The following is a 26,614-nucleotide window of genomic DNA, read 5'->3' as shown; positions in this document are numbered from 1 at the left end:
ATAAAGACAGTCATTTGCCTCATGACTCCTGCCTCCTTGTGCTGACCATCCTCCTGCACTGTCCCCCAGCCGGGGAGGGAGAGGAGGGACAGGCACACCGCCTGCCGCCCCGCCATGCAAACCACCTCAGGCAGGGAGCTGGTACCTCCACAGGTGCCCGAGGTGCTGCGGATGTCCCTGTTGGAGGCAGGATGCTGAAACCCGTGGATACTGCAGTGGTACAGCATCGACCTTTCAAGACAAGCAACCTTGAGACACCAGTTACTCCTCCCCGGGACCCAAAAAAAAAAAAAATAGTTAAAAAAAAAAACAACAACACCATGCAACTTCTGGTTCTTTTCTGTGCCATTTCTCCAGCCTTACACATTATTAGAAAGATATTTCATGCTGGATTTCATCAAAGATAGTCCATTGCAAAAATTCACTGCCGCAGAAGCCCCTTGACTCACGCTTCTTCAGCACAGAAACCCGAGATGTAGCATTCAGTTTAACTTTACTAGGCCTGCCTTTCATTTAGGTCAAACATTCCAAAAAAATAAAATAATGTAGCAGATATCCAAGCAGGGCAAGGATTGTAAGGACTAGATGCAGCTAGAGATTGCATTGTTTAGGGCTACAAGGCCTCACGCTGATTGCTTCTGAACTCAGGCTTGGCAAATACAGCCCTGAAGCCCTTGACTGACTAGATGGCAGGAAATGAAGCAGGTAGGCAACCTGGTCATTTTCCAAGAAAAACTCCACTGCAATCAAGATGTTCCCATGGCGTGTTTGAATCTGGATGAATCAGCAAGTTCTGGCTGATTTTTTTTTAAAAAAAAAAGAACCTGGAAAAAAAAAATCCAACCGGCTCTACCCCTTGCTCTGACCACGAGCCCAAACCTCACTGGCCTCTCAGGAATCTTTATTCGCTTCTGCTTCTTCCCAGCTCATGTCTCTGTGTATAAGTACTCTTATTCAGCATCTGAACATATCGGGGATTGTCAGTAGGACTGCGAGACTGCACGTGGAGCTGACTGGATGTAGTGAAAAAGCTCATGTGCTTCAGATGGGCAGATGAAGCCCATCTGAAGTGCAGATACAACTGCACTGAATGCTAGGCGTAACTTCACCTGTCCAATAAGCCCTCTGCTCTTTAAAGACACACAGGCAGAGATACGGCCAATAGCTTCAACACGAGGGTATGTGCTGCAGCTTTACAGGAGCCAGGGACAATGATACCCTGATAATGCTATGCATTTCTGAAATCAGAACTGATACTGAACATACACATTTTCTCATTAAGGGACAACACACAAATGACTAGGAATTACTTATTTTAACAGGACCAGAACAAAAAATAAATAATATCAACCCCCCTCCTTCTGGGTAACAGAGGAGAAACATGTAAATAAGAGAAGAGGATTCAGAGAATAACTTTTGAAACTGCACTATCTTTAATTCTGTCAGAATAACGCAGGAAAACATTATGTACTCCATTAAACAGGATGCACGCTGCATCATAATGGAGTCTGCTTTCTTCACACCCCAAATCTCACAAAGCATTTGCAGCACAGTATAAAGGGAGCTGCCGTCTTAAACCGAGACGGGAGATATAAAAGCTACTCCATCTCACATCCACTGAGATTTCAACAGGCCCAAATGCAGAGGAACTAATTTATACACAGGGCTTCCATATGGAACATTTAAAGTTTATCATTTACAGAGGTGAAGATAAATGTGCAGCAGTAATTGCTAGTTTATTTGTCTACATAATTCATGTCCTCCTGTTCATTACAGATGTCAGCTATTTTGCTTCCTAAGCTCTGGCAAAATAAGACTCAGTACCCAATCCTGACTGATACTGAGCACAACAGCAATCCCTGCTGATTTCAGAAGCAGCTGGGAGAACACAGCATTTCTCTGGACCAGTTTTTTACCCACAGAACCAAAAAGCAGGAGGTCAGCTTCATTAATCAGGCTCTCGTTGTAGGTATCATTTTTACCGTTTCATTTCATATTCACAACCTTGCTAAATGATTGATTGCAAAACGTGTGCGACTTGAAAAGAGATCCAAGGCAGCAGAAAGGAGGCAAATGCAAAGGAAATAGGCATGCTTTTGATATTTTCAGCTCCTTGATTTCAGTCCTTCCAAACACCAGCCTCCTTGCCTTTTGGTAGAGGCGTGCTGTCTCAGCACCTCTCTGCTGCAATCTTTTCCTCTAACGGACTAGAGAAAGTCTGTGCTTAAAACGGATGAAGCCAGGGGAAGGCAGACAAGAACTAATGCAATCCATCTTGGCTGAAGCTGAAGGGTCTAGCGATAGGTTTAGCAGGCTGTGAGGAAATGAGAGAGGACCACAGCACACAGCTAATTAGATCTACCAGACTTTTCCCCACAGGACGGAAATTTTTTCATGAGGAAAATGGTCGACCTTGAGCATACCCTGCATTAAAAGCATGCCTAGAGAGGCTTAAAAATAACTGGCCTACCTCTGAAAATTTTATAAGTTTCCTGAAATAAGCAAGGGATCACATTCAAAAATGTTCTTGCTTTACAGCCTGCCAAGCAAGGGGAGTGGCTGGCTTTGAATCTTTTTCTGCCTCAGCCTCTGGGTTCTCATCAGGCAGGCAGGGGACTAAAACAAACATAAATCTTCTTCGGATCTTCAGTGTCAGCTCTTCACAGGCTGGAGCAAAGCAGAAAGAAAAGATAGGATGTAATGTGGAGATGCATGTAAGGCAGCAACACAGCTGAATTTTCTATCTTCGCATCTAGTGATCTTGACTACACCTTAGAAGTCACCCTCAGTTACGTTTTGCACAGTATTGACCTCTGCTGGAACTAAAAGAAAGCTGTATCTTCGGAAGGAGGCAACTATTCCACATCTTTCCCTCCCCTTTGGAAAAAATAAAAGATGCACATTGGCAGAAAAAAAATAATAATACACAAAACTACCACCGAAGGTGCCGTCACCAGTGTTACTGCCTAGTATTTCCACAAAAAATAAGCTATTAAAAAAAAATCTGATCAAAGAAAGAAAGAAATTTTTCCAGCAGAACTTTTTTTTTTTTTTTTTTTTAAATAATATCTATTTATTTATTGTTAAGTCCACCGTAAGTATACTGTGCTCAGGGAAGACTCTACCGAAGAAAAATTTTTTGTCTCCCCTCTTTTCTAACTCAGGCATGTCCCTCTCCTTCCTCTCCTTTCCTGACAGAGTTTCCCCTCTAAACAATCCCTTTAAGAAAACCCAGTCCAAAGGATGCAAAGAAAAATGCCATGACCTTAATTTGGTAGCTTGCATCCCTCTCCATGATCCACTGCTTGTCTCACCTTGGTCAGCTGCAACCCTTTGCGTTCGGAGCTGTCTCTTTCTGTTGCACAGGTAGGATGTCCAGCACTACAGGTCTTGGTTTGTCCCTTTGCCCTAGCAATCTGTTTGAATTACGATCCACGTGGCTCAGCATCCATCTAGTCCTAGCTGCTGTCACAGAATGGATTACCTTGCACAGCCCTTGCTCATTCCTTCCCAAACCGTGAATCCTGTATATTAGGACTGCTGGTCCATGCCCTCCCTGCAGAAAATGACATTAGGGATACCAGCACGGGCAAACTATGGCAATAGGGATGCATTCACCACTCTCCCGTCCCCACCAGGTCAGAGCTGGATACCTAGTGCATCCAGGTCAGCAGACAGCCACCAGCTTTGCTCTGAAATGCAGAGCAGCAGATTTTGATTAGATACACCAATGTCAAGCTTAACAACCTCTTCTTCCCCAGCTCCTTTCCGTGTGTGGACTGACACCCTTTTTTTTTTTTTTTTTTTTTAAAGATTTCTGATGTTTGCTTATCTTCCTTGCTGTGATGTTATTACAAGCGCATGAATATTTGTTACAAGTGAGCCACCACCACATTAATATCCTCGGAGCTGAAATTGTAGGGCTGTTTAAAAAAAACACTATGGAAATGAAATAAAATACCAACTCTCAGACAGACACCAAAGTGACTACTAGGTTGTCACAGAGACAGTTGATCAGGCTACTCACCACCAACCCTGCAGAAAGCAGTGTGTCCTTACCCCTAACTTTAATGGTGCCTCTTTCAGCATCAATTGAGTTAAACGACCTCCAAAAGTAAATGCACGTTGTATGTACAGTCTGGGTGTTTCCCAAAACCCCCACACATCCATACACTAACCATACATGTTATGGGCTTCAAAATAAAAAATAGGTTAAATCAGCACTTAGAAAAAAATTAAAAAAAAACAGAGAGGATAACAGCCTCCCTACGGTGCCTCCTTGCCACCCGGAGAAGAGGACAGTGTTCCTCTAATTAACAGCGGGGGTAAAATCCAAGTCCTCCAGTTCACTGAAGGATGAAAAATTGGATATGTCCCAAGAAGTCCTAAAAGCACTAACAAAGAGAGCAGTGGGGGTGGGGGGGACGGACATGACAGCTTGAAAAGCCCCTTGCAGTGTGGCTCAAAACTAATCATTTCTTGCTAACATAGTAGCAAATACCTATTCTTATAGATTATTTTTTTTCCATAAAGAAATAATTAATTACATGCCTCTTACTGGGAGATTCAGGAAGAATAATGGGATTTGGTACCTGATCTCCATTCTAAGATCACACGCATAATAAATGGTTATAAGAAACAGTCATATTCCCCTGGTGGAAAACTCAGCTTTATCCCACCTTGCACTTAGGGAAATACTTAGAAATTTTAGTAAAATTAGTATCTTCATTATTAGGCAGATATTTATTTTTGTGTAAGACACTTCATTAAATGAGAAGAAATGTTTTATTTTATGGTTTGGTTACAATCTATTAATTGATGTATCTCCTAAGTCAGCTGCAGACCAAAATGTGGTCATCTCTGGGTAAAAAATAAAATGCAAAAATACATTTCTGCTGGGAATTTTCAGTACTAATTTCTTGAAACTTAGCTTTAAATATGCATGCCTGAGTGTTCACGGAAAAAGAGCTTCCCGTTAGGAAGTATCAAAAGCAGCATCCCGCTCTGCAAACTGCAACACCTCGTTAGAGAAAGGAGGAGCCCCCAGCACTTATCTCCTCAGCTTGTGGAGCATGGTGTAAAACCTGCACTGCTTTGCACAGCCACAACCTTGTCTGCAGCTCAGTTCCTCCAGCTTTGATTTTTCTTCTGAATATCCTTCTTCCTCCACTAGGTATTTTCTCTACAGAGTGCCCAGCCTGTCGGGTATACTGGTGTGAGATTACCTGTTGCTACCAAAGTCTGGATAGGGCTTACCCTTTAATGAGCTGGTGTTCAAGGAACGGCCACCGAAGCGGAGGAGCTGACGAGAGGAAATGAAGTCACCGCCAGGATTTCACAGCAGGACCGTGGGGTGCCTCACGGGACAGAGCGTGCAAGGGGAAAAGCAGCTGAATAAAGCCCAGGTGTTTTAGGAGTTGAAACAAGAGCATCCCGCCTCACCTGACTCTGAGCTAGCTCCGCTGCCTGTGCCACCAGAGACGACTTTTGCCCAGGGATGTCGCTCTCAAGACGGCAGTGCTGCATCTCTTTCTGCTCCTCCTGGGCAGCGCAGCAATGGCTGGACGAGAACATTGCCACAGAGCTTGAGAGTCACAGCCACAACTGACCCGTCCTTTTTCTTCATTTGCTTGCCTGGTTTACAAAAATTTAGGGAAAGCCAAGCTTGCTGTCTTCCAGATGTCCATCCCAGCCAAACTCTCATGCCTTCTGAAGTGTCAAAATCTATTTTTCAACAATTAACATAGCACTGGGAATCGCCAAGCTTTCCACAAGTGTAATTTCAAACACGTGTACACTCAGTTCATTATGAATGTGAACACGCACTCCTAAGCAAAGAGCCAGTGGATGTTTTGAAGGCCTAGCACTATACACAGTGGGGCGGAAGGGAATAGCTCAGTTGGAAGGGACCTACAGACCCTACAGATCATCGAGTCCAGCTGCCTGACCTCCCCAGGGCTAACCAAAAGTTAAAGCACACTGCTGAGGGCATTGACAGGCATGGGGCATCAACCACCTTGCTAGGATGGGAATAGAAGGAAAAAACTCATCATCAGTAAACGGATATTGCCAGAGAATATTTTTCTGTAGGACTTGAGACTGTGGAAGCTTAAACTCTCTGTCTTACACCCAGGCAGCAGCCGTCCCTCAGAATCACACTTTCAAACCCCTGCAGTAGCAATACACAAAGATGACAGCAATGTGGGTTTAAGAAGCACTCAAACCTTAAAACAGTTCTCCAGTTTTATTGAGATACAAGACTTTAAATGAAAATTATGCAAGGTAATCAAGACTAGGAGTATCCCCTATTTAAATCCTTTACTGTTTCTTACATGTAACAGCCAAACTTCTATAATCCCTATGTGAGGAAAGTAAACCAGGAAAACGAAATGCCCGGAAAAGCAGCTGATGGTGCTGACTGTGCCCACCAGACCAGTACGACAGCCAAAGCCCATGTCAGCACAGGTATGATCTATGACCACATGGAGAGACACAGCTGTACCCCGAGCCTGGCTGGGGTAGGGAAAACCTCTGCTGAAGGAGATTTGGTAGCGTCAACAGGAGGAAAGGTGTTCTTCTGCACCAGCACTAGGGCAGGCACCATAAACTGTGCCAGAAAAGATACTGTGAAAAAAGTACTGAAAAAAAAATAATAATAAAAAGTCATCAAAGACTGCAAATCAACGTAAAAAGTAAAAGCATCCCCCGCAGCACGAGAGCCAGAACCACTGCTCTCTTTGCAGGAAAGGCAGAGCTATCGGATTGTTTACCTGGTGTTCTTACAGAGTTAAGATTTAACAGGGAGAAAACTTGAAACGAATTAAGAACTGCTTAACAAGCTCATTAGTCACAGCACACGACGGCAGTGGTACGAACCTCTCTTGGCACCACTTTGCATTCAGGCTCCTCCGCTCCCAGCACCCTTCAGAAATGGCAGGCTACAGCCCAGAAATGGGCGATAATAGCGGCGTGCAGAAATTCAATAGCACTGAATTCAAGGTCACGCTGCTGGGACCCGTGCCAGAAGTTTCGAGCTCCGAAATTTGCAAATCGTAGCGGAGGGAAGGGGATTTTTGCCTGCCAGCTGACCGCGGCCCCTCGCGGCATGCGGACACGAGAAAAAGGCACACGCACAACCCCAAGGATGCATTTCCAAAGCCAGGGATCTCCACCAGCGGGCTGCCACGGGGGTGGGAGGGCAGGAGGCGAGGGCAGCGACAGGGTGGCTGCCTGCAGAAGGTGGCAGATGGGCAGCTTCACCCCCTCACCCACAGGAGGGGGGCTGCTGGGCAACGGCACAAGGGGGAAAGCAGGGGGCCTGCTAAAAACCCAAATTGGCTGGAACCCCTCCGGAGGAAGCGGGGGGCCCCAAGCCTCCATCCGTCCACCCCGTGCCAGGGCTCCTCTGCCAAGAAGGTTGTCAGCTGCCGTGTTCGTTTTCGGTTCAATCCATGCAAAAATCAGCTCAGAAGCACACGCGGTGATCTGGTAAGGGCTTTGTCGGAGGTTTCAGAAGGTTTTTGATATTGCAACCAAACCCTTAATGTACCGATCCCGTTCTGTTGGAAATCAGAGGTTATTTACACTCTCCTAAACATACTTAGAAGGAGCCAAGAGCTGCCATCCCTCTGTATATTTGCCTCTTATATTTGCCTCTGCAGCTCTTTAAGGCACCACGCTGCAGGGAACTCCTCTGGTGGATACAGGTCTGGTTTGGGCAAGAAACATAGACGTGGTGGATCCCCACTGTGTTTCTGTACACCTCAAATGAGCTTCCCATTTCAGCTGATCAAAACCAACGTTCTTACAGTATTTGCTCTCACCCACACCTCGGCTCCTGTCCCTCCCAAACCCAGGCAGCAGTACATCCCAGAAAGACAAAAAATAGCCAAACAAGGCAAAGTGGGAAAAACGTTTGGTTTGTACCACCCCAAAATAACCCAGTCTTGCCCCAGGCAAGGTCTAGCACTCTGTCTCAGCGCCTACCCAGCAGTTTTTCATCCTGCTCCGTTTGTCCTTTGCATATGGCTCTGTTTTTCACGTGCCACTCCCACTAAAGAAGCCGAAGTCAAAGCCAGAAGCCGCGCTCCTTAATACTCGTCTGCTTTTTTGGAGCGAGGAAGGACACATCTGCTCCGGATCCCAACAGGAAGGCATTCCCACAAACTGTGGCGTGCAGATGCTCCGTGCACTCCCCTGCACTGCTGGGGGATGCTCCAATAACCAAGGGTGTTCGCTCAAGTCCTATCTTCCTAGCAGCAAAAAGGAGGAGGAAGAAGGCCAGTGAAACTCAAATTTGTCGGTTCCTCCAGAGGCTGTGCAGTGAATGGACACGGCGTGCTGCCAGTTGTTAACTTCTAAGAGTTCAGAGCCAGCCATTTGTGGAGAGTGTCAGCGTGCATTTTTAGAATATAATTCTTAAAATCAGCAGCTGCCTACAACAAACCAGACACACACACCCCGACACAACTGCGTGGGCGGCAGGGTCCTTCCACACGAAACCAGTTGCCAGCTGGAGTGATCACCACCACCCTTCTCTGCAGGTTTAACAGGGATATCACGTCTTTATCTGCAAGGCAGTCGGTCGTTCAAGGTGAGAGGTGATGCTCAGCTGTGTGTGTGAAGATGTGCTATCAGAATACACGTACACCTATCCTCGGCAGAAAAAAGACGATTTCTCCACAAGCCAGACTGGTAGAAAGGGGCAAGTAGCAACAGGGCAGCTTTGAAGGACTGCAGAAGAGAGGGAATAATTCCCTAGCGTGCTCCTTGTTCTGTATTTTTACACATAATCTTATACTCTTGCGTAAATGGTTGAGGTAAGTTCCTGTAGTTGTGGCTACTGCATCTCAAAATAAAGGCACATCCCTCACCTAAGAGCTGCTTTTCAGTTCAGCACACCTATTGGTGATGCTCGATGCAAATACTGACACTCGCGTGTTTTCCTGTCCAAAAAAAAAAAAAAAAAAAGTTTTTATCTAGGCTTGCACTCAAGCTGCTAAATTCCAGCTGAAGCACACATTGAAAAAGAATCCAGCCACAAACTGGAACAAAATTTCAACCCGGATGTTTGAAGCCCTGAAGTTGTGTGGTGTGTTAATAACAACCAAACCAAACCAAACCAAACCAAACCAAACCAAACCAAACCAAACCAAACCAAACCAAACCAAACCAAACCAAACCAAACAAAGGAAACCTTTCAATAGGAAATACCAGATAATCACAGTAAGGGGTGATGCTACCAGGCCACTGCTAACACCCAAGTACCTACACTGTTTTTATTTAATAGTCTTTTGAGACGCAAATACTCAGGCATCTCCAGCCAGACACGTGCAAAACTCTACCTACTGCAAGTTACGGGAGATGCTGGTACGTCCCACTCTAAATGGATAAACTAATCTGCATCTCTGTTTTCCATCAGGACTGTGCAGACATCAGAAGAGCTTTTAACCGCAGGTCTCCCAACGCTTTGGTATGGATCCAGAAGCTGTGGGACACATGCTTATCCCATCCTTATCACCCAGCTTTGCCACAGCACCTCGGGGAGCACTGGCACTGGCACTGCCATTATTCATAGCTGAGTGCTCCGAATCACTCAGGAGAGCCTCAGAAGTCTGCTGATGCACAAAACTACAGTGATGTGCTTAATGACAGCCGGACCAAACTGTACCCAGCCTTGCGTATCTTATTGCTATTAAAGATGATTCACTTTGAAGTACGTCTCCTCTATTCCTGTGCATCTCATCAGCTCCAATCCGGTTTTAATGTAACACTTAACACACTCCCTAACCAAATAGAGTCAAAGCAAATAAATGAAGCAGGTGGGCTGATTAAACAAGGAGAGAGAGAAGATTTCAGACTCTGGCCCCAGAAAGCCTTGCTGAGCAGCCACCACGTGGCTCCTGGCGCTGTCCTCCACCGTCTGCCGAAAGCAGGGCAGGAGCAGCTCGACAGGATTACTGCCCACATCTGCCAGAACTGGACATTTGCAGGCAAAAGTGGGAATCTGAAGTTTAACGAGTGGATAGTTGCCCCAAATTAAGCTTAAACCCCGGGATGAAGCTTCTGCAGGTAAGTCCCCAGAACGCGAGATGAATTCCTCGTAATAAGAGAAAGGGATGAGGTTTGCTCTATGTGGCAGCTTCTCTGAGTTTCCTTTGAAATGCCTGTAACCGAGATAAGTGATGAAAGCTTCTCGGTGCATTTGGTGCTAGTGTGCTTTCAGCTTCACTGGAAACCAGGCTCATAAAAAAAAGCCCATGTTTACACATAGCAGACAAGAAATATGCTGGGGAAGCAATTTCATTTTCAAGCCTGAATGGAAAGCACCGCAATTAATGGAAAGCAAAAAGATAAATATAAAAAGTAGGCATTAAAAAAACCTGTTCTATATTTTCGAACAGCAATTAAAGGAAATGATTCAGTGCAGGGCTCCTGTTGAAAAGAAAAGCATCGCCTCTTTTTCAAGAAGAATTACAATTTGAAGGGAGGTCTCATGCTAGTATAATGATAGTTTATTTACAGATATTCAATATTTATCTTACTAGCATTCATACTACCAGTAAGACAAGCTAATGTTCCCATCATTATACACATCATTCTGTTTTATTTCATTTGACTGGTGTTGTAAAGTTCGTGTCTGCACTGTTGCCAGTCATTCTTCTTCAAGCCTCATCTGCAATCTTAAAAGCTTCCAACCTGGGGAGCCACCTACTAACAAGAGAAAATAGAAAGCATTAGGAGGCTGGGCATGAGCCATACAAATTCTTAGCCGATTACTCTCTCACATACGTTTACCAAGCTTTCCTGTTTTACATCACCAGCTCTTACTACACGCCGCCAGCAGCTGTCACTAAGACCGTGCTGTGACTGGCTCCAGAACTGCAGGGATGCAGCTCCCAAACGTGCCATCCTATCTGGCTGGAGCTGATGCTCGCTGCTAATCCAGGATGACACACTACCGACGTGGTGGCTTACCAAATGGGCTGGGAAAAGCTTCAACTATGGCAGTCTGGCTGCTTGGAAATAACACAGTAGTATCAATGAGAAAGGCAACACCAAATAAAGTTGCTACCCACATAAAATTAAAAAAAAAAAAAAAAAGAGAGAGAGACAAAGAAAAAAGAAGGAAGAAAAAAATAGACTCAAAAGACTATAGGAAAAGACCAGAAGTCCCTTTTGCGTTTCATGTTGCCAACCTTGGAGTGCTCCAAGGTCAGTGGGTGGAGAAGACACAGACCAACAAACAGCAGCATCTCCTCAGAGAGAGCCTACATCGTCGCTCACTTCTCAGTCTATAAACCTCTCTTGGGCTTCAACACTACAGCTGAAGGAGATGAGCATAACCAAACTCAGGGTAAGACTTCATGAAAGATGAAGGTGATTTTATTTTACAGAACTCCTAGGGTGATTTTACTGACCGACACTCTCACACTCAGCAAGCACCGAGATGCACGTGCCCACCCAACCAGTGTGGCCAGGACCACCTGCGTGATCACCACAGAGGTCAGCAGACACGGGCTGTCCGGTCCTCACAACATCTCCGGGTTCTCCTTGCTCTGAATCTCCTGCCTCATTATTTTGCTTTACGCCTCTCAGAAGCCTTAGGAAACACTCCTGGATCTCCCAGTTCGTTTTTTGTCTTTATCTGAGCATCCTATGGCTCCTGTCTCGTTCTTCATTGCCTTGTGCTGCCTTTAGGTCAGGTTTTTCTTCCTTTCTCGTGCCAAAAGGATCAGACTCCCCAAAGATATTTCAGACACTTTGTGAGTTAAGCTCAGAAGGACTGAAACTCACTGCCCTATAGGTTATTAAAGCACAAGGCATAACATTAATGAACGTTTTCATTTTTTAGTCTCCCAGAGGGGACTAACCCACGGCACATCACCACATACATGGCACAACTGGGGACTTCGGCATAGCCAGAACTGGTGGCCCCATGTCCCCTTGCTGGGAAAAACACAGGATCCCAACAGCACGTCCCAGACAAGGCTGAAAACCCGGCTGAAAAGGCAGCCTGGTAAGTTTGGAGTAGCTGTGGTGCATTTGGTCTGCTGTCGCTACCCGCTCACTGGGTACAATGCACACGCAATAAACGGATGCCAAGTTCTCCAAAGCCAATTTCCTTTTCACTGAAACGCCCCATTTAGCCACCCAGAACACTCTGATTTAGCAATCGGAACATCGCAATGTTCCCCACAATATAAGAATATTTCCCCCATTATACTTAAACATTATTGCCAGTACGGTTCGGGGCTTGGCCCTTAAGTACATAATGCTTCGGAGTAGCTTTATCGTAGCTATTTTGTGCTACAGCTGACAGCACAGCAGTACACGCAGTTACTTAGAGAGCAGGAGTGGAGAGAAGATAAATACTGAAGCAAAACAAGAAAACACAGAGAACAGAGCAGAAATAAGTGCAAAACCGAGCACAGCTTCAAAAGCAAAAACGTGTTTACCTGAAGAAAACGACTTGAAGTTTGTTACTCTTCACCCCACCAGTGAAAACTAAAGCTGCTTTAGGAGGCTCCACCATCCTTCCCTCATTCTCCTTCACCTTTGGCTGCTGTTTTGCTCCCTCGGTAGGTTTTGCTCCTCACAAGTGGCTGGGCATCCCCCTCTACAGAGACTTAGACTCTAGAGCCCGGAGGTAGGTTCAGTCTCCACTGGAAAGTGATGATCTCTGCTCTCCCCTACCTGATTTCAAAGGAGTTGGCTAATGTGAACAGAATAATCTTGTCCATGGGGTTTAAAATCATAAGGTATTCAGAGCCTTGACTGCTGCTCAAAGTTGCACCCATGGGTGGCAGGGGGAGGATGGGGCTTGTCAAGAATGCCATTACTTCCCTCCATTTCTTCTCTGTTTGTCCACCAAAAAATACATTAAAAGGGTGGACTTCTTCCCTTCTTGACCAGATGCTACTGTCTTGCAGTCACATGCATGAACACCTCATAGTTTTCTCCAATAAACTATTTTTTTTTTCTTCAGTAAGTACTTGATCAGCTTCCAAGTCTCTGGTAAGTTTGATCTTCTGGCAATACATGACACATCTGAGGTCAGACCAATGCTGTTATCTGAGAAAATGAGGACTCAAAACATCCACCTAGTTGATCATGGCTAAAATGCAGCAATGGTTTTGGAAAGAAAATGTAAATGTTATTTGTAAACATGAAAACACCAGCAGGACTCCACTGTGAAACACTCCAGCCTTATGTTAAACATCAAACGTCTAGGTCAGATGAACAAATCAAGTCCTTCAAAAATACAGCAGCCAGAATCAATGTTTGTGTTTAGGTCATGTCACACTCTGAATCCAACGGCAAGAGGACACTTGTTAAAGCTAGGACGACCCCTATACAGGCACTCTATTCTCCACTATACTGTATTACTTACTTTCTTACATCACGTAAAGACTACTTTGAGTATTTTTCAATGCAATCTGTGCTTGAACTATCATGAAAAAATGTCCTTTCTACATCCTTTTCCTTCTCTCCCAACAGGACTGCAGAAATACAGCCAAACTTCCCTTCGAGCTGACCTGATGTAGTGAGCTGGACACCCAAGAATGCAAAACAGGGACAAAAGGAGATGACGGACTGAAAGGGCACCACCTGATCCAATTTGATGACAAATTCATATCTGAAAGGGCCTCTGAAACACATTTACATGGGTTCAAGATAAAAGAAAATAATCTGGTTCAAATGGATGTTTTAAAGTCAACACAAGGAAATGCTCCCTTGCAGCATCATTACAGGGACTGCACTGTTTAACAAAGCAAAGATAACTGGAAAGTAAAACATACTAGAAATTAGTGAGATCATTTTCACTATCCAAACTGATAAAGTGCCAAGAGAAACAGAAAAGCAAGTCCTACCTATTGAAAGAAACAAAAAAAAAAGACACCGAAGAATCATCATTTGCAATCAGGCATACCACTAGGTATGCACCGTTGCCTGCTCCACGTGGAATGGCTGGCATCTGGCAGCAGGCTATCAGCGAGGCATTATCTTCACTGTTATTTCTTAAACTCATAATGTCCCATTAAAATGCATCGATGTTATGAGCATAGTTTTTTGCAAACTTAAAACCAGCATTAGTTTTCAAACGGAGGTCACCATCGTACATCGTTAGCAGCATTGCCTGCATTACTGCTGCTAAATGAAGCCGAAAATGTTTTATCAATTTAAACAGATGCCTTTTTTCCTAACAAAAAAAAAAAAAAAAAAATATATATATATATATATATAATATATATATATATTATTTTTTTTTCTAGTTTGCCTCGCTTTATTGAAGGAAGGCATGGAGATAAGTAGGAGCTGGTACAAAGCCATGCAAAATAGCTTACTGAAGCGTAGCTATTGCATACTAACCCCAAGATTTTTTTTTCTGAAAAGCTGACTCACTTGGACAACAGAAATACAACTGGAACCATCCAAGTTCCCTTCAGCAAACCTGCTGACAGAGCAGCACACTGAAAACCGAGCAGAGGACTGTACAAAGCCAGCATGACGAAGGAGCTGGCAGAGCAGGGGAAGCTGCTGTAGCCACTGCTGACAGAAAAACTGTTGGAGTCAGAGAACTCCAGGCATTGGAGTTGACTTATTTTTATGAAAGAATGTCTCAAAAAAAAAAAAAGGAATATCCTAAGGAAATTTTAGTGGTGATGTAACTGGCCAACACTTTCACACAGCGGAATACTGTCCCGCAGAGGATGCTGGAGGACATGGAAGAGTTTCAGAGCAAAACAGAAGGAACACAATTAACCGAGCAGTGTCTTCTGCTAAGAATCAGATCTTTGGCACGTGCTGGTCTCGGCAGTCAGGAGTTACAGAGGAAAGGCCTGTACCAGCTGCTCAGAAGTTGAGCATTAGCTACCAGTGCAAATCGGGTGTGAAAGTAGCTGGTGCAAACAATGAATTTCCAGGAGTCACCTGGAAATAGGAGTGCTACAGAAGAAAGCACAGAAGAAATCTCCTCTGGAGCAGAGTAATAATTCTGGCTGTCCATGCTGAAATATGATAAAGTGAGAGTGAGAAAGACCCAGAGGAGGACTGGTCAGCTCTTCCACCTCTGACAAGGCTCCTTAGCTTTGAGACAGGGTTTGGTCAATACAGGACAGCATCAGACACTGTAGCTAGCAGTCTAGTAGAGAGTCAGGTTTGGAGACACCAAGTCTAACACACACATTTACTTGCAGCAGAACCTAGGAAAGGATTAAAAGTGGCATAAGAAAGCAAGTTGTTATCTTTTTATTCTTTCAAATCTGCATCGGAAGACTGAGGCTTCTCAAACTCTGGTGTGTGACTGCAGGTCAGGGTCACTGCTGCCTGCAGGGCGCCTCCATCAGCAACACAATTGCTGCAAAAAACAGTTTCCCAAGCTGTCTATTGGATTCCTCTTCTTCCTTCAGCAGCAGCACGAGTCACTCTCATGACTGCGCGAGTGCAGGGTCTAAGGTTCATTTCCAGTCATGCTCTAACTCGTATTAGCAAGCACACATGACCCAGGTGGCTGTGAGCAACAGCCAGCTTAAACGAGAACTGGCTGGAAAAATGCGTGCAGGTAGTTTTGTGGGAAAGGTCTCATCCTGGTTTAGTGGTTTTACCTTCCAACCTGGCAATGCCTGTTCAACCTTCAAACCCCAGCTCAGCAGTGTCAAGCGTATAGCTCTGTAAGTAAATCCATCCAGCATTACTAGAACAGGATTTTCAGATCTCACTTTTCTTTTTTAAATATGTAAGCAAATGATTAGCTCTTCCAAGTACACAGAGCACCCACATAACAATGATTCTATAGAAACACTGAAATTAAAGGCTCAGAAGCCTCCATCCACTGAGGCAACTGGTAGACTACAGTCCATTTATTTTAACAGCTTCTTACAGACTTTATGTATCTGAATGCTCAGCCAGAGCTCCCATGCCTTCTATTTCCTCCGTTGCTCCCTCTGTCTAAAAACCCAGTGCTTACATGTGGCTGTCAATGCTAACTGCTAAACCATACAGACTACACCCAAGAATGGGCATCGATGGGCATCAGAAGATAAAATACATGGGCAGCAGCTTTCTTAACTACTACAAACCAGATTATCAGAGGTTGTAAGATGCCCAGCATGTAATTAGGAAAGCTTTCAAAAGCATTAACACATTCAGAAGGGATAACATGATAGAAAAGAGGCATACATTTCCCAAAGACTGCCTTGCTACACCGAGGTTCAGGTGCCAGACCACCCAAAACTCCCGGGAACCAACTGCACCTTCAGGTACCTGAACATCTTTAGAAACCGGTTTCTTCATAAACATCACCTTTTCTGGACACTCTCATACCTGCATTAATCTGTCCCTTTTCCCATATCCTTTAACGTGTATTCATTTTTCATTTAAGCTGCCTTAGAATAACACACCAAAATATTTGATCTTTCAACTTCCTACCCTTAGCCTTTTAACACAGACACAACATACTTACAAAGCAGTTTCAACACAGATGTGTAACCAGAAACTCTAGCAGAGACTGTTCCCGTAAGGAAAAGGTCACATTAAATACAGTCTGCAAAGAACATCAAATCAGTGACATTTCTGACCACCAGGCCTTCAGGAAGGATCTGTGCTTCCCGCTCACCGGGCTCTGCTTGGTGTTGGGCTGATTCTGAGCAGATGGCTGCGGAGCACGTTTTGCTGGCGCCGAGCCATCGTATCGGTTCCCTTGCTTGTTAAGGTCGGCTTGTTTATTTATTATGTGGTCTGAGAAACTTGTGATCGGGGCATGATGGAAATGCAAACACGCCAACAGTGAGATGATGCCGCTATTGTTAGGGGGGATTATCAAACTTTGATTTTCTATGGCCAATTTCCCATTCACCATCTCTCGTCTAATAAACCTTTCCCTATTGTCTCTCCAGCTTACAACTGCTAATGAAACGCTTGAGTATTTCTATGAGAGGTGATATTAATGTGTTTTTCCTGGTTGTTTTCTTACTTTAGAAACAGCACTGAGAGGATGTCAGCTGAGCTCCTGCAACCATTTCTTGCTAAGCTCAAAGGTTAAGGTACGAAAATAATTGGGGTAAAGACCAAAAAAAAAAAAAAAAGCTTAAATTAGACGCAGCATTATTAGATGCTAATTTTCATACAATTGCTCAGAAGATGCGTTTTTAGCCTAGTAACATTCCCATTATTCCTTTCTTAAAAAGTTCCTTTATAAATGATAACTTTTTATGTTAAACTTTCCTATCACTTACATATGCCCATATTTCAAAAATGCTTTCAAAAAAAGCAAAGCGAGAACCACGTACACGTGAACGAATGGAAAAATAAAAAAAAATCCACTCCAAACTAGGATTCATACAAACGGTGCTGCAGACTCAGTCAGTATTCTGCTCTTTGCATGCATACTTAAACAGAGCTAATCCTACACATAAAAGCGGCAGGTTTAACAATTACAAGATAATCGTTAGACAGACATTAGATCAGCCAGATGTCCAGAAATATACATTTAATCTCAACTGTAGTTTTACCTCCAAAATTATACCGCGTTCTCTCTTCTCCCCCCCGTGCCTCATTTTTAAATCCTTCCATTATTCACTCCATAGCTTTTTATTATCCTCCCCTTAACTCAGTGCGATCGGTTAAGTTCCAGTAGATGAACACATTCTCCGTATGAATAGGAAATCCAGCGTAGGCACATCGCTGGCTGGTATTTACATGTAAAGTGGTAAATCTTATAAGAAGAAAATTAAAACGACATCAATTTATACTTTGCATTAAGTGGATCAGACATCTCCCCTCTCCCTTCCCCCTGCTCCCTCCCACCCCCCGAAGCCTTGCTGACGACAGTAGCACTTAATCTTTTTTTGCTGAGGGATGCTAACTGCACTGGGCTACGTGGACTGTTCCTCTAAGTTTTTTCTGTTATTAAATACTTTTTTCTGGTTGATTGCTTTCAGGCTTCGAGTCAAGTTAAAAATAAATGAATGCAGTGCAATTATTAATACCCGGTTCTGAATCAACCTTAAGCATGTCAGACGCTGCGGGAAAACACAGTAAATAGTTGAGCAGAAGTTCTGACTAAATTTATTACCTTTATTTTGACTTAGAGGTAAGACAACAAAAACACAACACTTCTAATGACTGATAGCATCACGAAGCAGGACAACAAACGCTGGGAATACATTAATTTCTAACCACTTTGATGAAAACTGAAGGCGAAGCCACTCCTGTCACCCCACCCAAGCTCCTAGCGAGGCCTCCTCGCTTTGCTCAAAATGGCTCTCGCCAGAGAAGGGGAGCCCCCTGGTCACAGAGGCTGACTGCCCCCCAGACAGACAAAACCCTGAAGTGGTTTTCAGGTCAGCAAGACCTGAGCCAGCAGACGAAGCTGTGTGGGAGCACCTGGGGATTTCTACCAAAGGCCAAGGCCTAAAGGCTGCCTCCCCCTCACAGGCAGAGGCCGCAAGCATCCATGCTTAATTCTTCCTCAGCGGCGAGGGCAGCACCTGAAGCTAGGGATCAACCTCTTGCCCCTCCAGAGACCAAGGTCCTGGCTGGAGGGACAGAAGGACAGCCCCCGTGTGGGTTTTAACGGCGAGGACATGATGTAGAACAAGAGGGTTAAGGCTGTTCCTCCACCAGCCAGGGAGCAAAAGGCACGAGCCTCCATCTTCAAGAGCCTCCACCCTCCCACTTTTTGGGGAAGGAGGGAGAATGGGAGCAATGATGAAGGCACAGCATCTGTGTGGTATCTCTGATACCGTGTCATCTTCCACCTCAAGCCAGGCACTGGTACCTGCCGGCTCCATGGAAAAGCAAGCACTATGAGTTGTACTCTGCTGAATAAATACCTCGTTTCCTTTCCCAGCTATCTCAAGTGACAGTCATTCCTCTTACCGCAGCAAAGCACGTTAGCAGAATGAACATTACCCAAGGCTAGAGTGTTATTTTATTTCAATTGTTTCTATTTTTTAAGGAGTTTCTGTTAGAGTAGCTAGCATGGGGGACACTGTCAAGAAGTTATAAAATAGCTCCAGGGATGGCCAAGAGCAGCTTGATTGCTAAGGGAGCGCCCTCGAGAAGGCTTTGGGTTCTTCTGTGAAATGTAACCCATGGCAGGAGGACAGCAGAGGGCATACAGCTTCAGCTGAACCAAGCAGGTCAATGTGTGCTGAAGTGACACACACACAGGCCGTCAGCTGTGATCAGTCACCAACCACCATCTTCTTTACACTGTGGCAAAGCACATGGAGAAAGATGGAAATGACACTACTCCACACCTCCTTGCATTCTGGTATCACTCCAGCGTGAGATTCTGGCTGAGTTTGGGCCAAAATACACCTTCTAGGGCAATGTAGTAAGCATGCCCACGGCCAGACTAGCATTCACACCAGCATACATATGCAGGACGGTGATCCTTGGCTGGATTTTTGTAGCTACGATCATGTTTTGTTTTTCTTCCTCAGAGAAGTGGAGCAATTCAAAGATCCCCACAGAGCTGAACTTTTCAAGGGCTACACCTATACAGAATTCAGCTCCTAATTACATCCATTTGCTCACCTACTTCCTTTTAAAAGCAAAAGCAGTGTGCCTAAAACTTCAGGCTGAGGTAACTTAAGAAGTCCTTTTCATACTCCCATTCCTCCTCGCAAGGAAAAGCCTGCCCCACTGTTCCAACAGGACACCACAGGCTGACCACAGCCACCACTGCACGTGCAGCACTGTCACCCTAAATTTGTTTCCTGACACACGAATAGCAACTCGGATGTTTTTCTGGAGGCCTTTTCCTCCCTGCGTTCTCTTTCGCTGCACTTCCTCCCACTGGCATCCAAGTGTCCTGAATACATCACTGGAAAAGGAGCCGCTGTCATGATGACAAAACAAATCCTGCCATGTCACCCACCATCCTTTATCCATTAGGCTTTATCCTTTTCATCCATTATCCTTTAGGTTGTATTTCCTGCATCTCCTGCACAGCCAGTCTCACCAAGACCTTGCTCCTTTGGCAATGGGCAATAGGTAGGGACACTACTACATGAGCACCACCACATTCACAGGCACTTGGAAATAACTTTGCCAATGGGGAACAGGGGGAATACAGACTGACTGGACGAACAATGAGGAGTGATAAAGTAAGGCAGCAAATGACGAGACTGAGGGAAATGAAACAACAAATGTCACCGCAATGTTTCTACTGGTATTTTACAGCCCATCTGTGAAGTCCTATATTTGCTAGTGCATCTCTGTAGTAAGAAGAGATGTAAAGAAAAGCAGTCATTGATGTACAAATGGTTATTGCTGTAACTACAGCTGGTTCGTATCCTTGCTGTGCCTCTGAACTGTCCCTCTTTGACTGTGAGCCAATCCTCTTCCCCAAGTGCAATATGGTCAGCTACTTAACAAGGAAAATTCAAGGAGGTTAAGACCACAAATATGTAAGACAGCCCTCCGTCAAAAAAAAAAAAAAAAAGTAAATAAAAATACAAACCCTGCTGCCCTCTAAAGACAGCACCAGGGATCTGGTTTATGGTCTTAAGCACCTCAAAGATGACAGATGAAGGTGATAATCCACCTTTAAGACGGCTAGGTCACCATTTTGTCCTCAGATCTTTTTTTTTTTTTTTCCCCCCAAAAAAAAGCAATAGATAACTTATCCCAACTGTGCAGCTGTTACATTCAGGTCCAGATTTCGAGCAGTCAGTGCTAGACCACCCTAGCTGGCCATGCCATGGCAGACAGCTACCTGCATACTGGCCTTGCTCCAGAAACCTTTCCCTTGGCAGCCACCCCTGCAGTGCAGACAGCTTGGCCTCCAGAGGAGGAGGGTGCTGGAGGCTGCTCGGGTGACGAGGCACTGGAGCCCCGTTAAGCCACTGTCCCCCTAAATTTGGGCTGGCTTGGAGGGGGCACGCAGCAGGAGGTGGCTGTGGTGGACCCCTGAAGGAAGCATAGCGGGTGGCCCTGGCTCTGCTGGTTCATTTGGCACTCCGGCCGTGCTGTCACGGGAGGCTGCACAGAGCCACGAGGCAATTAAAGGAACAGCATTTCGTCTGGGCATGTTCAAAGCACTGTGCAAACAGAGGGATTAATTAATCCCCACAACGGCAGCGCAAGGTAAGCACCACTTCCCAGATGGAGAAGGATACGGGAGAGGCAGTAGAGGAAAGCCAAGAATAAAATGCAGACCCATAGGCCTGTCAGACTTGATTCGAGTCCCTCGGGCCACATAGGAAAACATTTGCCTTCAAAGAGAGAGTGATTTATGATGATCTGGATCTCAACCTTGACCTGTTTTAACAATTACAACGGGACAGGAAACATCTCTCCCAAATGTGAACTGAAGCTTTTAAATCAAAACCTTCTATTCCAGTGCAGAGACGTTTAATGTAGGAAAAGAACAACCTGCAATAGCAAACACCTCCTGGCTCTGTGGTGGCAAGCTCCCAAGCTCGTTCCCCCAAGCAATTTGAGAAGCAAGCAGTGCTGGGACGTTTCTTACAACTCGGCTGTGCTACTGGCTCTCAGTCTTGTGCTGTGAGCGGCAACAGCAAGCAGAGAGCTGTCCTGGCGTTACCACAGTCACTAAATTGCAGCAAATACAGCTAAAATTCACTGAATCAGTACTTTCATACGGAAGTGGTTGGTGTAACCATGAAACAAGGCCTCTGTCTCATAAAGTTTTGGGGGACCCTGCAGTACCCAGAGATTACCTGCTAAGAGGAAACAGTGCAGTTAGCAAGACAGGACACAGCTTCCTCCGATAATACACATACTTGAAACGCATTTCCAAGCCTGTCAGTGTCAGCATGGGAGAAAATCAGAAATAGGGCATTGTTTTTTCTCCTTTCTAATGATGATGACTCCCCTGAGGGCACTGAAATAAACCAGGTGGCTGAAATATCCATGTGCTTCGGGCTCCTTTGGCAGCAAGTACAGGTGTATCACCCCCAGGCAACCTGCAAAGCTTTGCAAGGAACATCCTTTCTTTGTGGAGCACTGGGGCAGGAGGCACCCCACTCACTGCCTTAAATCCAGGCTGCCACAAAACCCTCCCATCTGCTGAGCACGGCCAGTGTTTTCTCAAGCCTCTTCTGCGCAGAGTTCAGCCCTGCAACGCCGATGGACATAAATTGTGACACTTGCCTCGGGTTTTCTTCGGGGGCAGCCAGCAGGGCTGCTCAAAGAGCCATCGCTGGTGCTGCTCTGCCCTGCTTCCAGGTCGTCTAGCAACAGACACTGAGAGCTGGAGTATGAGGCCAGAGACTGTGCCAGAGAAGTCAGGGCGATGAAGAAATGGCAGCTGTGCCTGAGGAGTGAGAACGGTGCAATCTCTTAGACAAAATCCAGCCAGAAAGGGGTTTGGGAGCAAGCAAGCAAAAAGAAAACAATAATGATAAGAAAAAGGAGATACTCATAGCCACTGGCTCATTTGATTGCTAGAGAAACACGGAACAAGCTTTTGATAACGCCGTGGCATCCACACACAAGAACTGGCAAGACAGCAGAGCTTGCAAAAACAGGAGCCACGGCAGAAAAGCCCCTCCTTGAACGCAGCGCTCCTCGCTGCACAGCTAAGAAGCTGGGGGATTATGCTTCCGAGTATTAGCTGGCCTGTTTCTTATTTTGTTGCTGGAGACTGGGGAGGAAAAGAAACACAGCCGTTCAAGCACGCTGCCTAAAACTGGAACGAGAGCAGCAATCTGCAGCACGCCACGCAAAATTAATCATCATCCCTTTCCACTCCCACTGACGTCTCACTACCCTTACCCAGCGACAAGACAGAGGCAAGGATTACAAGGGCAACCAGGGGAACAGAAAAAAAAAAAAACACATTATGAAGCAAGCTGCCCTTCCTGTTAACAGCACTTTCTGTCTATCTGTTCCTGCTACGGGTCTTCACGGAGAAACCAAGGCATCTGTCAGTGATGCAGCACCTGAGCATGTCAGGAGGGCTTCGTTCGCACCTCCTCAGCAGCCACACAGCGCTCAACCCCCTGGCTGCACCTGCTGCACGCATATGGGCATGTTGCCCCTTTCCTCCGCGGTTCTGCCTCTTCTCAGCACATAAGAAGGACAGGCAAAAGGAAAAAGGAACAAAAAGGAAGAAAAAAAAAAAAAAAGAAAAAAGGAAAAAAGGAAACAAGGAAAAAAGGAAAAGGAAAAATTAAAAAAGGAAAAAAAAAAAAAGGAAAAAAGGAAAAAAATTAAAAAAATAAAAATAAAAAAAAGGAAAAAAGGAAAGCTCAATGGTTTTTAGCAGAAGCAAATGTAATTCTCTTTCTAGCTGAGAATGACAGCCTAATTTTGTTTCCAGACTCGGCCATTTTCTCAGAGCGAACCAGCAAACTTCAGCTCATTTGGGGAATTAATTGCTAGAGCAAGAGATTGTAGAAGAGACAACCAAAATCCTTCACCTCTTCCGAAGCACTGCTATCATCAGGCTTATGTCCCATACATCAACGCAGTTCTGAGTGAAATTTCCCTGGCAACACTTTTAACCAAGGCGTAGCAGGTACCTCCAGCTCACCATTTAGTTTCTGGTGTCTCATGTATTAACACAATTTATTGGAGGGTCTGGTCAAATCCCACCTTTCTAGGAGTGTTCCCACCTGAGGGTGGAAGGACCACTCCAAAATACAATATCGAGAGGAAAGGTAGGTGTGTGTGTATATATATGTATATATATATATATATATATTTTTTTTTTTTTTCCAGCAAAGCTACTGCAGTTTCAAAATATAATATCTGACTTTAATCACACGAATTGCATTACCTGGTGCTGCCACCAGATGTCAGAGAGCAATAGAGAAAAATGACTTGCAGCTGCCCTGAGCGAAAAGCTGGCATCGTGGAGGGGAGGTAAGGAGGGGAGCCCCGCCAGCCATCTCTCTCTGTTATGGCAGTGAAGTCCACATGACTCTACCCCTATTTATTGCAACGTGCCTTATCACACCACGCTATCTGATACGTAGTCAGCCTTCTTTCACATAAACACCCCCAGGTTTGGAGGGTGCCGTCAGGGGAATTAAAAAAAGGAGAAAAAATAAAAAAAAAAATAAAATAAAAGCGCCTGGATTTCTGAAGCTGGAAATTCAAAAGAAAAAAACCCTAAGGTAATGCAGCAGCGTTATGTAGGTCTTAAAGGCACCTTGCTCTGAAACCCTCTGTTTGCAACGCGACGATCAGCTCTGCTTTGTGCATGTGTAACAATATTATTACATCCACTGTTATCTCCTCTCCTTTAATTATCATGCTGTTGGCAGCAGATTTTACACTTTATTCAGATCCCCACCCTCTCCAAATCCCCTGTCAGCGATGAATAAAATACAGAAGGATGCATTAGACACTCGTCAGCAGCCACGGTCTTCCTGCCAAATTTAAAGAGCTCCTTTAAATCACCCTGTACCAGAGAACGAGAGCATGAACTGGAATACATGATGGGGAAGGAGGGCATGCAAGGTGATTTCAGCATGAGTCTGAGATGGTGCATGACACACAGGTGGTAAAGCCACAGTTGGGTTTGGATTAGAAGATTGAAATGTTAAAAAAAAAGTATCCTTACACTCCACTACCCTGCATCCTCCATATGTCGCCTTTCTAGAAATGTATCCTCCAGCCTTTCAAATCCTATTACAACTATTTTATGTGTGTCCCTTCAAAATGATGGATACCAAGCTTGGAGGATGCTGAAGCCTCTTAAGAGGATGTAAAATACTTACGCTGCCTTGTAAAGTGAGTAAGAATTAAAAAAAATTGGTTTCTTGGGTCCTTTCCAAGGTAAGATGCAGGTGCTACAAGTCCCACTGGATAGGAAAAATTCCCACCTCTCTTACGGTGTAAATCTTCTTCCGGAGCACTCCAAGAAAGCGACTAAAGTTACAGCTGTTTAAACTGCACCTTTGAATGGTTTCAGGCAGAAAAATGTGGAAGCCCAGAGGAGAAAAATGTTTCTGTGGCAGGTTGAGTAACCAAAACCCATGTCTAACGAAGACATTTAAGGACTGAAACAAGGCTGAGAGTGCGCATCGGGTACGAAGGAGAAAGAAGCCCGGTGAAGCAGCCAACAGCATATGGTGAACTAATGATTTTTCCTGAAATTCAGTGTGTGTATGGCTTTATACATTGCATTGCACGAAGACGCATATGCATCCATACGCAATCACAAAAAATAAATAAATAAATAAAAATCGAAGGAGCTGCATGTGAGGCAGTAATTTGCCAGCCCCGAGGATGAGGTCAATGGGCAAATCTTAATGAACTTCATCCCAGCACCTGAGGGTCAGCCAAGAGGAGCAGAGGCAGGGGGGACAGCCAGTGCCCTGCACATCCACCTGTGGGCTGGAACTTGAAGGATGGTGTCAGCACAGCACGGACAGCACTTTGTCTAATGAAAACTGCTTCAGAGGGGTTGAGGACCGAACGTCTCTGTGACAAGACGGCCCCGTCCTTCTGTTAAGGCATAACGCGAGGGAATTCCTGTGAAGAGCAGCTCCGCTTGCGGTGGTGTAGCTGGGTGTTGCATGCTATAAACACAGGCACTGAGGCTGTACGTCAGCTCCACAGCACGTCAGGCAGCAGAAACTTCCCGTACGATATACTGCAAGCAGTATCTCCTCCTTAAAAATCCCCATCTATGCACTGGTGCTTTGGGTTATGGCAACCTGGGTGCGAAGCAGATGCTCTGGATTATAGTTTTGTTATCTGGTGCCCAAGGCTGCTTAGAGCTCTCTTTTGTACTCTTTGAATTTATTCTATAAACAGAATTTACAAAATCTCCAAAAAATGTGCTGGCGTCCTTATTTATTTATGAAACAGTGAATAATTCATGACAGAGGGCAGGCCAAGGAAAGAGATGGGGACAAATGAGGTGCTCAGCATTATAACATATGTACAGATTCGGAGAAAAAAAACAAAAACATTTGACTGTGGAAGGTAACACTGCAAAGTTATCCGACAGCACTGGCTTTAAAGCCTCATGGTGTCATTTCATGCTTCCAAAGGCACATCAGCAGCCACAGGAGAGATTAATGGTTCAACGCTGCACCACGGAGATCCAGGCACCGACCTGCTGAGCTCGCTGTGTGCTTTCTCATAGAAATGGCCTTACCCCTGCGAGCGAGGGCAGGAGGCTGTAGGAAGCACACCGACGTGAGATGAGTCTCCTTGCAGACCAGTAACTTGAGTGAAAGGCAAAGCCTGAAGAGCTGGGCTCTGACTCTCACAAAGGGCTGGGCGCAGCTGCAAATCTGGGTACAACCCAGATTCTACAGCCCTGAAAGCTGTGTTTGATAGATTGAAGTAAACTACCCTAAAAAAAACATGTCAACAACAAAAAAAAACACAACACCCAGAGGTCAATAGTAGCCAGTGTACTTCACAGAGCTGTTTGTCCAGCTCTTTAGCCAAATGCAGAGCAGGTCAGTCACGCTCTGCAACGACAGACACCAAAAGGAGTTGGTGTCTTATCAGCATTTGAGTTTGACAGAATGAGGTCAAAACCAGCCCTGCTCGGTCTGATATGATGCAGGCTTCTGGATCTTACCCTGCTCACTGAGAAGATGGGAGACCTCCTTCTCCTTTCACAGAGTCACGTTGTTAAAAACTGCCAGAGAAGCGCTAATGCTGTAGG

The 26,614-nt window shown here is 45.1% G+C and overlaps 1 protein-coding gene across 1 annotated transcript in view; it reads right to left on the bottom strand.

Annotated features, from left to right (window-relative positions):
• Positions 1 to 26,614, bottom strand: part of TSPAN7 (tetraspanin 7) — an 82,700-nt gene that overhangs the window by 24,173 nt on the left and 31,913 nt on the right. The window lies entirely within an intron of this gene.

Source organism: Netta rufina (genome assembly GCF_964035555.1).
Source record: "Netta rufina genome assembly, chromosome: 1".
NCBI lineage: Eukaryota > Metazoa > Chordata > Aves > Anseriformes > Anatidae > Netta > Netta rufina.
The sequence above is the reverse complement of the archived record's forward strand: the minus strand, read 5'-3'. Positions and strand labels throughout refer to the sequence as shown.